The following is a 12,835-nucleotide window of genomic DNA, read 5'->3' as shown; positions in this document are numbered from 1 at the left end:
GCCCCCTGATTCCGGGGTGGGTGACACAGCTTCATTTCAGATCTAGCCCAGATGCCAGGGGAGACGAAGGTTTTATTAATGAATATTGAGGTGAATACAAGCGGAGGAGAGAAAGCTTACAGGTGAACAGGGTGAATAAACCACAAAGCCTTGCTGAAGTAAAGCAGCTGGAAAATGAAATTCTTAGGTGAGAAACCATTTTGGAAAACTGAAGCAGCAAAGTAGTAAATTTATTATTCAATGGCGCTGATAAAGCCAAGGAGGTCCAGCAACAATAGAAGCATGGAGGATGTTTGTGCTGGGACCAAGGCACCAGGAGGGAGCATGCCTGCTAAGACAGCACTTTGTCCTCCGGGTGAATGACCCTGAGCGGGCCCACACCTGGCCCCCATTCCCAGCCTTTCCATGCTAATGCCTCCCAATGTGCGCATGTGTATCAGCCTGGGGGCGGCATGAGGAGAAAGGTGATGGGAGCATGCCAACATGCGGTAAGCCCGGTGTGTGATTCAAAGATGGTGGGAATGCTGGGACCAGTAGTCCCACTATGATGGTTGCTGCAGGATCACCAGGACACATTGACGTGCATTGGTCAGTGACTCCGCACGAAGTGCTAATGCTGTTATTACAGACTCAATCATCTTAAATACAAAGTACAAGAAGAGTTTTATTCAATGGCAAAATATATTTTATTACAAGACACAAACATTAAATATAAACCATAAACATCCAAGCTTTGTCCTACTCAGCAGTCATAGGATCAGTGGCCAGGTCTATACACGGATATTCCCGCGGTAATACAGAGAAGGGGCTTCTGATATTCTCGTATGTCAGCCTCCCTATACACCCGGATATACAGCCGCTTCTTCCGGATGGGGAATCCTGGTGAACCTGGTGAATGTGACCTAGGAGTGTGGCCCAGGTATGGTCGCTGGTATTCCTAATATTTTATTGTGGTAACTTGTCTGCAGACTTGTTTCACCTTTAATGATAAACTTTACTTGAAGATTTATCAGCACCTCCGGAGACTTTGTGTGCTGAGACCGGAATGTAGAGAAGCAGAAGACACCATGAAGAACTTTCTGCCCCAATGCCCCTTCATTATACAAGAAAAGAGTGGGGTGGCCGTGTCACCTGAGTTATGGGGGAGGGGGGATATATGGAGCATTCCCGACCCACCAGGATTATGATATTGGTATTTTTTATAGTCTGGGCATTGGTCGGATATTACACTTGGAATGCTCCGTGTCAGGTATGCACGTGGAAAAAATCCTTCCTGTCCAGGTGGTGAATGATATTCACACAGTGGGGAGATTTTGGGGTCTGGAGAGTGAGAGGAGGAACATCGGATCTTCCTTCAGAGTTCTTCCCTTCCCGGGGACCTCTATCTATAGGTAAGAAGAGTCCAGGTATGTAATACAGACTTAAGGGGGAACACAGATCGGAAATTATTGGGAACACAGTTCTCTCATAATATATTATTAGGGAATAAAAGAAATAATCTGATGGTCGAGGTAATATGAAGATAAAACAAACGAAGCACATCATGGCGGATCCTAAATCTGTGAAAAAGTACGAGATTACATATTGAAAGGTTTATGCTGCTTAGTAACGGATTAATATAGATGAATAATGGAGATTCACCTGAATGACCCCACAGTAACCGTATATGTGACACAGGAACTTATAGCAACATTCACTTATTGCTAAACACAATCACAAGGAATGAGAATTATGACACTCATTGGATGACTTGTAACATTGGCTAGTGAATAACATACGCACTGATAATGAATGTGTATAAAGATGGAGTGAATCTTATAATAAATCAGAAGACATTGAGAACCATTCTCTGGTGTCTGTTCTCTTACAATCTTGTAATCTGTGTGTGAATGTCATACGCAATTTATTTGGTCCAATGTTTTGTATATTAACTCTTGCGAGGCGGCAGTTGTATTTTTGTATAGCATAGCGATCGCACTCCGGTGAATGTTACCAGGACCCGGGATTGAATATTATTACTGATTGTACAATGCAGTTATGTATGAATCTTGGATGTATAAAATACATTATTAATGAATTGAAATGAAAATCTGAGCCTGAAATCTGCTTTCTGTCTACTTTACAGTTTGTTTATATTTCACATATTTGAGGATGAAAACTAATTAGTTTATAATCCAGGTTAAGGCAAAACCCCACTAAATTAATATTATATAACATTTAATTATTAATAATATATTATATTACAAAATGTCCGTGCAGGGTGTAATAATAGTAAAGAGAACCTGTCAGCAGGAAGATACATGACATCGCTGGACAGTTCCTGAAGACACGTCCCAGTCCCAATCATCCTCGCTGCTATACACAGTCACACCTGGAGGTGCAGGTACCAGGTGTCAGTGGGGGGTGGGGGAAATTTAGGGCTTGCACGCCGGTGTTAGTCTGGTAAGGTTAGGTCAGTATGAAGGGGTAGAAACTGACCAATCAGAGACTAACTCCAAATAGAGCGTCAATCATACAATCTATGCATAGAGCACAGCTCTGTATATTCATTTATATCGCCCCGGGAAATGTGTTCAATGTTAGCCTTTAATTCTCCATCAGGGCCACAAAACACCAATCGTAATACATAGAAAAGGCCTCAGTAGGTCCAAAATCATTTGGCGTGAGAACGCCGCAACAATCATAAAGGAAATGTAGTCAGAATTACTAGGCGAATGCAGCGATTATCAAATAATACGGGAAGAGATTTTACAATCATTTCCAACATCCGTAAGAGTTCCTGGAAGAGTCCCCGGAAGAGTCCCCGGAAGAGTCCATCCCAATCTCTGACCACAAGGACATTGAGGACATCTCAAACATGGCGCCCATACTGCACCACCAATCTCATTGTTTCTATGGGTATGAAAATGATGAAACCATTGTAATATTTTCTTGCTTTATATGTATATTATAATATAAATTTATATTGTATTGCTATCTTGTGATAATAGACGGCAACACAATTAAATAAGTGTTGTCACCTTAGATATTTCATATCAGCATTACTAACGTTTTTCATCCATGGAGTTCACCCAGAGCAGTTAGATTCACTCTTTATTGGATATAATAGGAGAAGGGGAAGGTACAGACTGAGAGAGCTGAATACAGAAATCCCAGGAGTGAATGTCACATATCAGAAGGTCAATCAATAAATAACTGACGGCTGAGATCTGTAAATAGAAAGCAAACAATATCCCCACTACTACTCCGCACAAAGTAATTTATTTATGGAGGACCCCCACTTGCAGAGATAGCTGAACTCCCATTAGGTGTGGACTGCAGGTGAAAGAGTTTGTTCACTCATCCTAAGAAAACAAAGTGATCCCGAATCTGGGAGATTCCTCCGGCTGCTGCCATTTGTATGAATCCTGGGTAAGTGAATCATTTTCAGGCTCAACATTTAGATCTTTTATTCATATATTATTTGTGTGATGAATGTAATACACAGGCATGTATGAATAATATCTAATCATCAATATTGCTATTTGTAATCAGTGATAATTAGGATTTATATCGTCATGTAAATGAATGGATCAGTAAATTCATCATTATTATTTTATACCAAGCATCGCCCCCCCAATACACAAAATGCATCACATTCACCCCAAGATATAAATGTATAAGACTAAAGAAGTGATTTCCTGGCACTCGGCAATGTGCAAATAAGAATCTGGTATTGTAATATTGGCAGTCCAGGCAAAGTGCCGAGGTTGGGGTGATATTTTAGCCATATTTCATTTTGTTATGAATAATGCAGAGAAGAAGGATTCACACAGCTGGTGAATGTGCTTCTCCTAGCACAGAGACTATAAAACATATTTATTCTCAGACAATGCTGCCCATGTATTATTCCCTATAAAGGAAACCGATTCTCTAATAAATACCGGTCCTGACCCGTCTGTGGTTCTGATTTCATTTTTTATTCCAGGCTCCTTGAACCCGAATTGTCAGAGGGACGGGACAGTAATATCGGATCTCTGATCTCTCAGAGCTTCAGCGGAAAATAACAAGACAAAATAAATGGACTATAAAAGGTAGGTAAGTAAGCACATCAACCATTCCTGCAATATTCACCTTAAATCCAGAGATTTCTCCCATAGTACCTTTGCTGCTAGATGTTCTCAATGTGATAATTATTATCATTTAACCCATTTCCTCAGCTCCGGTCATTCTGTACTCATTTCCCAGCATGACAGACATTGGCCCTGATTTATTAAAGCTGGAGGTGAATACACTTTCATCAGTGAAGCTGGGTGATCCAGCAAACCTGGAATGGATTTAATAAAAGTCATTTGATATTTGTTAGCAAATGTTTTGAATCCTGGACCAGATCCCTTCCAGGTTTGCTTTATTATTGACTTTAATGCTGCAACCTGCATACAATGAACGCTGCCAGTGTAATGAATCTTGTGTTCGTGTTGTGTAATTCTGTATTCCAGGAAATTCCTGCACAGAGGGAAAGTGTCACACTGGATTACAGCATGGATCTACAGAAATGACAACTTTATTTAAACAATATTTGTATTGCCCAGAGTTCAGCTTTAATACATTTAATTAATTCTATTAGACATACCCAGTATTTTATTAGACGTTAGACAGAGGAGATCGGTCTGTGGAGGTTTCTAATGAAGGGTCTTTACCTGTTTTGGATTTAAAATAGTGTGAGCGCCATTTAGGATAAGAAATAGGAACCTCTGCACGGAGGGGACTGACTTCTTCCTGTATTGTTTTATAAAACTCCAGAGAGATGTCACCAAGTCCTGGCATTCTATGGTTCCCCAATGTTCTGCAGAACTCCTCTTTAAGTAGAGACAATTAAAGAGGTCTAGATTACAGGACTTGGTGACATCCAGGTTTAGATGAAGAGGCAGAATACATTTGCTGATAAAACTTCTCAAAGATTTCAAGGATTGAATTCAGATTTGTGCATTAGATAATAGGAAGCTCACCTTAATTCCGCCAAATAGAGTTTGTTCCTAGGGATATGAGTCCTTCAATGCTCATTCAAACAGATCACTGCTTCATGCCCGTTCATCTTAGATTGAGATGACCTCTGATCCAGATTTGTTTGTTATAAGATTTAAAACTGTGTCCGGCAAAGCTAGATATTGAGTCTTCTATCCCTTTCCCTTATGGTGATTGTATTCCATTAACACCTTGAGAGTGCTCCAAAGGATTGGGGAATCCCAGGGTTCCAAATGTTCATTCAGTGGCATTAGGAATGAAGGTGTGAGGCATTAAATTCTTTAAATCAGTAATGGCTGCAGTATTTAGCCTATCCACCGGCTCTAATGTTGGATCCAGATTCCGTTAGGATTACCAGCCAATGTTACGTTTGGATAATGATTTTCAAGCAGAAAAAACTTAGAGGAGTGAGCGATGCCAGCTGGTGCAAATAGACCAATCAAGCTAACTCCAAGACCACCATGACATATCTACTTCCCCCACCCAATTACCCAATGGATTTGTATATGGTAAGTTCTTACGGAGTAGTTCCCCTTCACCCCTTTTTTTATTTTGTTTGTAGTAGCAGAACATGTACGGATAGAGGACTCTCGCAAAATGGCAGGATCTCCTGTTTTAGAATGTGTTACTTGCAAAAAATCTATGTCAGGGAATTTTTACTTAGGGTGCAGCAGAACTTTTTGCATCTCTGTGAAGTATTTCTCACTGTGACATTCCAGGAAAAGATGTTTAACATTTTGGGGGAATCAAGCAGAAGTAGAAGACACCATAGTGGTCTCAAACTACTGAAGCCATTCTACTGGATAAACCAATGCCGAATTCGAGTCCTAGTTAGCATGGACCTGACCAACAGTTGCAAATTTTCTAATCTCCCCAACCTCAAGTTCAGTTAACGAAACGATAGAAAACAATGTATCACTAGCGCATTGAAAGACTTGGATGCTTTCCTCTTTTTTCTATAAACATTATAAGTCTAAAATCTATGACACTATGTTAAAGGGTGGCATTCTACATTTCTAGAAGTGCAAAATGTGAAAATATACAAAAGAACAATATAATATAATACTATCAAATTACTGATGAGTATAAAAATCCATAAGATTATACAATCAACAAACATCACCCAAATTGGGTGCTTATGTCTCAGGAGATCCCTGATCACTTTGCTGAAGAAGCCGAGGGCTAATGGGCTTCCAATATCTTAGCTTTGCCATACCAGGTTACATGTAGGTGGCCTGGTACATTCATACAAATCTGACCCGCCATCCACATATTAAACTTGCCCTGGGAATCCAAAGCTTCATCCTCATGGACACTGCAGGCCAGATTTATTAAAGCTCTCCAAGGCTGGAGAGGATACACTTTCATGAGTGTAACTGGTTGATCCAGAAAACCTGTAATTTGTTATTTGTCAGCAAATATCAATTCCATTGTTACAGCGCCAGTGATACAATTTGTATTAGAGGAGATGTTGGTAAGGACTGATTCAATGGGATGTTATAAGGCATTAAACATTTGATTTGAAGTAAGGCAAAAGAAATAAAGCATTGGACAAGGGTGTGATAGATCCATTTCAGAGAGAGAATGTTCTTGTGGCACTGCCAATGAAAGCAGTTCTGGAGACATCCCGGAGTCCAGTTTGTTGGAGGCTGCGGGCTCTTGAAGAAAGCCTCTTCCTCTGCGTTCCTGTCCTCTGGGATGTAACTACTGATGCTGGAGAGGAAATGGGTGTTTTAATGAGACAATGACCTCAAACACACCATTAAACGAGCAATGTCTTGGTTCCAGACCAACAAGATTGGTGTTGTGGAGTGGCCAGTCCAATCCTGGATATCCAATAGAATTTTGTGGGGTGACATAAAAACTGCAGAAGCATTGTGCAATGTCACCCATACCTGTGGAATACCCGTGGACAGGTGATAGATGTTGCAGCAATTCTCAGACACAGAGGTCATACAACTAAATATTAGTTCAGTTTTTCAGTTAATACAGTGAATGTTTGATTTGGTAAAGAAAAATGCAGACACGGATATTATTCTGAACACAACTGTAATTTGTGCTGCTTTGTGAGCTGCTATTGCTGAATTGGTTCTAGAATATACAGATTGCCTGGTTAGAGTTCTGTTCCTCTGATTTTCATACGTTCAATGAAACAAAATGAGGATGCAGCTAACTATGGCACAATATATCACACAATTATCTGTATGATTGTTCCAGCTGTGTGACTGCCAATACTCATATCTACATCCAGCATTTAGCATTATTTAGGAGTTCAGCTTACATCATCTCTCGGGACAGGTCCTCTTTGTTTGCTTCCTGAGCAAGAAGCCAAGATTACAGAAATGCCACACCAAGCCACCAATCCAGGAAATGCTCTTACCCAGCCACAAAAACATCGGCCTACCAATGATTGGCATGCAACATGCCCACTTGCTGAAATGTATATTTCACACGCTACAGGGACAACCATATCTCAGTATGCAGCTATGGGACGGGGAGCGGATCAAGTTTATTTTTCCCTTCCCCCTGGCAAGGTCTCCATGTCTACTGGTTTCACCCCTGAGATACATAGGGAGCAAAAAAGGACAAAAAAGGAGTAAAGGGAGGGTTAGGAGGCAAATCAATGGAGGCTTTGCAGCAAGATCTCCAACCATTGCTGGTGAGTAGGTTAAACAGAGACGAATCTCTTCTGTGGGCTCTTTATTGCGTTGCTGCACATGAAGGAACCATTGCATATACCATCAAGGAGAGGAACCATTATTGGATATATACTTTCTTTGGTCAGTGTTAAAATGGCAATTTGAGTCCAAAATACTGCATGTTGAAGACATGGGCTAACAAATACAATTGGTGAGAGCTACAGACTGATCATGAAATAGACAGGTTTGGGGGTTTTTTCTTGTATTGGTGTTCACGCATGCCACAACTTGTGGTTAGCGATTCTCTTTAAAGTAAATCCCTTCTAGTATCTCTAGGTAGCAAGAGAAAATGGAAGAGAAAAGCCTTTTTACCTTTTATTTTTCAGATAACAATTTCATAACAATAATATTACTGTATATATGGGTTTATTAAATGATGCTGGTCCGAAGTGGTGCAAAATGAATTTGGTCCGTTCATCTGTTCCCCACAGCTCCATCACTGGCCCACTCCGGCCCATCACTCCCTTATCCTCTTCATCAGCGGCTGGAAAGTCACGTGTACGGCAGTATGTAGAGGAGTCCCACCGAGGGGTTGGAGAGGCCGAGCTACAAGCATTCCTTTAAGATGCTCAGTTATTTCACTCACCTGATGAAGAGAGTCAGTTCACAGGCCGCAGCTTCCTTTCGGCACATATAGGGAAACTGTCTCTTCTGATGATGATGATGATGTCCTTGATCCGACATGGGGCAAACAAGGAGATCATCATAAGCAGGAAGAAGAAGAGGAGGAGGAGGAGGAAGAAGAGGAGGAAGAGGTTGCAGAGTGTCCTCAAAGGTGGAGATGGAGGAAGAGGGTAAAAGCTGCCCACAATCTGCATTCTTCAAGTACCAGTGAGGCAAGTCATAGACGTAAATCGTCGGAAGCTGCCTGTCACCACAGCTATGCCTCAACAACTGCGGACCGCCACCACGAGCACCAGCTCCAGAGAACATTTTGGCCCAGGTAGATGTACGCCAGTGTGGGCATTTTTTAATGTCCATAGTGATGACAACAAAAAAACTGTAAACTGTGTGCTCAATGCCTAAAACGAGGCAAAACCCAGACAAACTTGGAACAAGTTGCATGAGCACTAATTTAAAAAGCCACCATCCGGGGGGGCGTGGCCGGAAGTGGAAGCGGATGGCAGCTTCTGCTTGAGGCTCTGTAGAGTAACCGAGCACCGGGATATTTAGCGACTATTTTTTGGCTTTTTTCTTCTTATCTGTATCTTGAAAGTTACCGGGAACCACTGCATAGCGATGGGCAAGCGGAAAACCGGCTCCACACCACGGAAATTGACTGAATTTTTCATGGCCTCGGAACAGTCCTGCCAAGATGGCGCAGGTAGGCGGGCCTCCAGAAACCATAAGATTACGAACGGCCTTCATAATCAAGCTGAAGAGGACGCTTCAAGAGAGAAAGAAAGGAATTCAGATACCACATCTCATTCCTTGTCTACTCACGCAAGTCCAGTCAAATCCAAACTGAGACTGACGAATTCGGAGGACATTCTACACAGGGTAAGCCCAGCTATATTCCCTATATTGGAAGAAACCGAACCTTCAGATCCTATAGGGACTTTCCCAACTTCTGATTGCCCAGTCTCGGACACCACCCTTAAGGAGATGTTAATATCATTGCGTAGTTCTTTGCACCAAGATTTTTTATCGTTGATTCATCAAATAAAAAATGATGTGCATAAGATAGGAGATAGAGTAGATCACATTGAGCATAAAATGGGCGAGTATGCAGAGGCACATAATGAAGTGGTGGATTCACTTACTGCTACACAAGATACCTTGCAACATGTCCAGCTAAAACTTGCCAACATGGAAGATCATTCTAGAAGGAATAGTATTAAATTTAGAGGAATTCCAGGGTCAGTACCTCCATCGGAACTGAGTAATTATCTATCTCAACTCATCTCGGTACTGATACCAGGAGCTGCTCCCTTTGAGTTGCTGATTGATAGAGCTCATAGGCTACCTAAACCTGTGCATCTTCCTGAAAAAATACCTAGAGATGTTTTGGCAAGAATTCATTTTTTTCATATCAAGGAACATATAATGGCTAAATCAAGACAAGATTCTAACCTACCGGACCCCTACTCTAATATCACTCTTTTCTCGGATATATCTCAAGCTACAATATTAGCGAGGAAAAAATTTATGTCGGTGACCCAAACCTTAAGGGAGCATCATATCCAATACAGATGGGGCTTCCTGGTGAAGCTTATTATTTTTTGCAACGGATCTACCTTTACGGTTAAGAACCCTCAACAGGGTGGTGACTTACTTGAAAGTTGGGATATTCACCCAACTATTCAACCCAATTCAGCCAAGTCTGAGCCACCTGGGTCGTCTATCACCAGATTGGAAACAAGCCTAAACTTATGTTCTGGATAGAAGGAAACTTGCAATCTATGCAGTAATCTGGTGCACTTGTCATGTCTCAAGTTCCCCTCAATTGCGATGTGCAGTTTCATGCTGTCATATGGATCCATAATGGACCCTTTTTTTTTATTTCTTTCTCACAAATGAGAAATTTCAGTTTTTTACCTTGCTTTTGTTACATTTATGTTTTTCTTTCCACAATGGTTCTGCTGTTTATATCACAATATTAACAAAATGGCTATCTCTTTCCAACATATTATGCTTCCAAATACTGAAAGCACTTACCTCTTTAGAGGCTACAAACATGGATAATGGGGCTCCATATCCTTTCTATTAACGCTAAAGGGCTTAACACCCCCTTTAAAAGGCATGCTATTTGGGATGAAGCAAAAAGACACGGCTCAAATATTTTATGTATCCAGGAAACACACTTTAAAAAGGACAATGTAGCGTATTTCTCTCATAGAGACTTTCCGCATATTTTTCATTCTACATCTTCACAAAAAAAAAAAGGTGTGACGATTGCAATCAAATCAGACGTACCTTTTTCCCTGATTCAGAAGGACATTGATCCAGAAGGAAGATATATCATCTTGGTAGCTAAATTTAACAACATAACTAGAACATTGGTATCTCTAAACGCCCCAAATGTTCACTCAGTCAAATTTTTGATTCATGTGCTTAAAAAGATGAAGAAAATTCAAGAAGGCTCACTCATAATTTGTGGAGACTTTAATTGTGTTCCAGATCTTTCATTGGATACTTCTAACAGCAAGAAATACACAAGATCGACTTTGAAATCAGTAATGCGTAAGGAAGATCTTTTTGATGTTTGGCGATGTCTTCACTCTGCCGAAAAGGACTTTACCTTTTTTTCGACTTCCCACCAATCTTACTCAAGAATTGATCTGTTCTTGGTAGATAAATGGACATTGCAACAAGTATCCTCATCTTCTATTCATAATATTACCTGGTCAGATCACGCACCGGTATCTTTATGTATCAATGCGAATAATGGTTCTTCACTCTCCTATCTTTGGCGAAATGATGCATCATTATTCGCACGTAATTCTACCAAGAGTAAAATTCTGCAAAACTTGCAAGAATTTTTTCAGTTAAATGAATCTCCTGAAGTGGCTCCAACTACTTTGTGGTGTGCCCATAAGGCTTATATTAGAGGGATTTTAATCCAACTTTCAGCAAATGAAAGGAAAAGGAGAAGACAGCATATAAATGCATTATTAGAGAAAATTAGAGATTTAGAGGCACTCCATAAAAGCAAAGTTACCTCTCAGATATCCCAACAATTGTTTAACTACAGACAAGAACTGCGCTTGCTGCTCATAGAGAGACAAGAGAAAATTTTTCGAAGTACTAAAACCACTTACTATGCGCAAGGTAATAGAGCAGGTAAATTATTAGCATCTAAAATTAACGATGCTCATTACTGTTAGCACTGCAGGTCGTGCCGGCGCCGCTGCTCCTAATCGCAGGCACGGACGCCGGGTCCTATCTCCCAGGTAACCCACTACCTATGTTCCATGTCAGTGTGTCTTTCATGCTGAGACTTGTGTGTGTGAGCTGGTGTGGGTGTGTCTCTGAGGTAACACACACATGCCCTCTGTTTCCTTCAGCCTATGGCTGATGTCCTGCAGGTATTTAAAGGCACCATCTACTACAGGAAGTTGCCTGAGCAATCTCTGGCTTACCTGCATTACTCTCTGTGCTAAGGTGTTTTGTCTGTTCGCCTTGCTGTGTACCGAACATTGCCTTCGTTTCTGGACTCTGCCTGTTTGCTGCCTGACCCTGACCTTGGAATATGTTTTTGGACTTTGCTGCCTGGCCCTGGTTCTGTATCCCTGCTTTCTGACTCCTGTGGTCAGCTGCCACTGGCCTGGGGATTGCTCTGGAGTGGCACCTGGCAGCTACCCCGCAGCCCAAGCCTATCCTCACCATCAGAGGCTCTAGCGAAGACCTGGTAGCGGCTTAGTCACGCCCCTCTGGAGTATACCTGGTCAGTGGCACAGTGGGTCCACACCCGCTTGCATAACAATTACCTTTTTTATTCCATCATAAATCGAACACTCAACTATTTAATCCTCTAGATATGGCTAATGCATTTAGAGATTATTATCAGGAATTATACAATCTCAAAGATGATAAACAAATTAATCACCCTAAGCAAAAATTGATTACTTCTTTTTTGCAGTCAGTAAATCTGCCTAATTTATCGGAAGAACAAAGGGATATACTTAATGAACCGTTTTCTTCCTTAGAGATTGAAAAAGTCATTAAAGGGTTACCTGGGAATCGCTTCTCGGCCTTTTGGCTAAGATCAGGTGTAGTATCTGTTCTTATCAGTGTTCAGGGTTGGAACGGGCATTAGCGTCTTAAGGGTGGAGATGCTGTGCCTTAGTACCTCTGTTAAGGACGGTCTACCTCTGGTGTAGCTCTGTAAGGGGCCGCCCTATGCAAACCTGCCAGCGTGGTGAACCGGAGGAAGAGCTTGGGCCTGCCCTGATAAGGAGCTCCCAGGGGTTTGACTGACCCGCTGGTGAGGATGGAGAAAAGCTTGGTCTTACCAATCGGTCTGACGAGCGGTCCGAATCTCGCCCCAGTGTCGTACCCCTGGAGTGGCGAACCAGGGGCACCTTAAAATCACGGGTTTGGGACCCCACTTTGATTTTTTGGTTGCACAGTGCACGGCACTGTTTATATTTTGGATTCGGCACATCGCCTTAATCTGCATTAGCTGCGGC

General features: G+C 41.6%; 1 pseudogene; it reads left to right on the top strand.

The window, feature by feature from the left end:
* Window positions 1-12,385: 12,385 nt before the first annotated feature.
* Window positions 12,386-12,557, top strand: LOC140334423 (U2 spliceosomal RNA; annotated as a pseudogene).
* Window positions 12,558-12,835: the final 278 nt, after the last annotated feature.

Source organism: Pyxicephalus adspersus, chromosome 6 (assembly GCF_032062135.1).
Source record: "Pyxicephalus adspersus chromosome 6, UCB_Pads_2.0, whole genome shotgun sequence".
Classification (NCBI taxonomy): domain Eukaryota; kingdom Metazoa; phylum Chordata; class Amphibia; order Anura; family Pyxicephalidae; genus Pyxicephalus; species Pyxicephalus adspersus.
The sequence above is the reverse complement of the archived record's forward strand: the minus strand, read 5'-3'. Positions and strand labels throughout refer to the sequence as shown.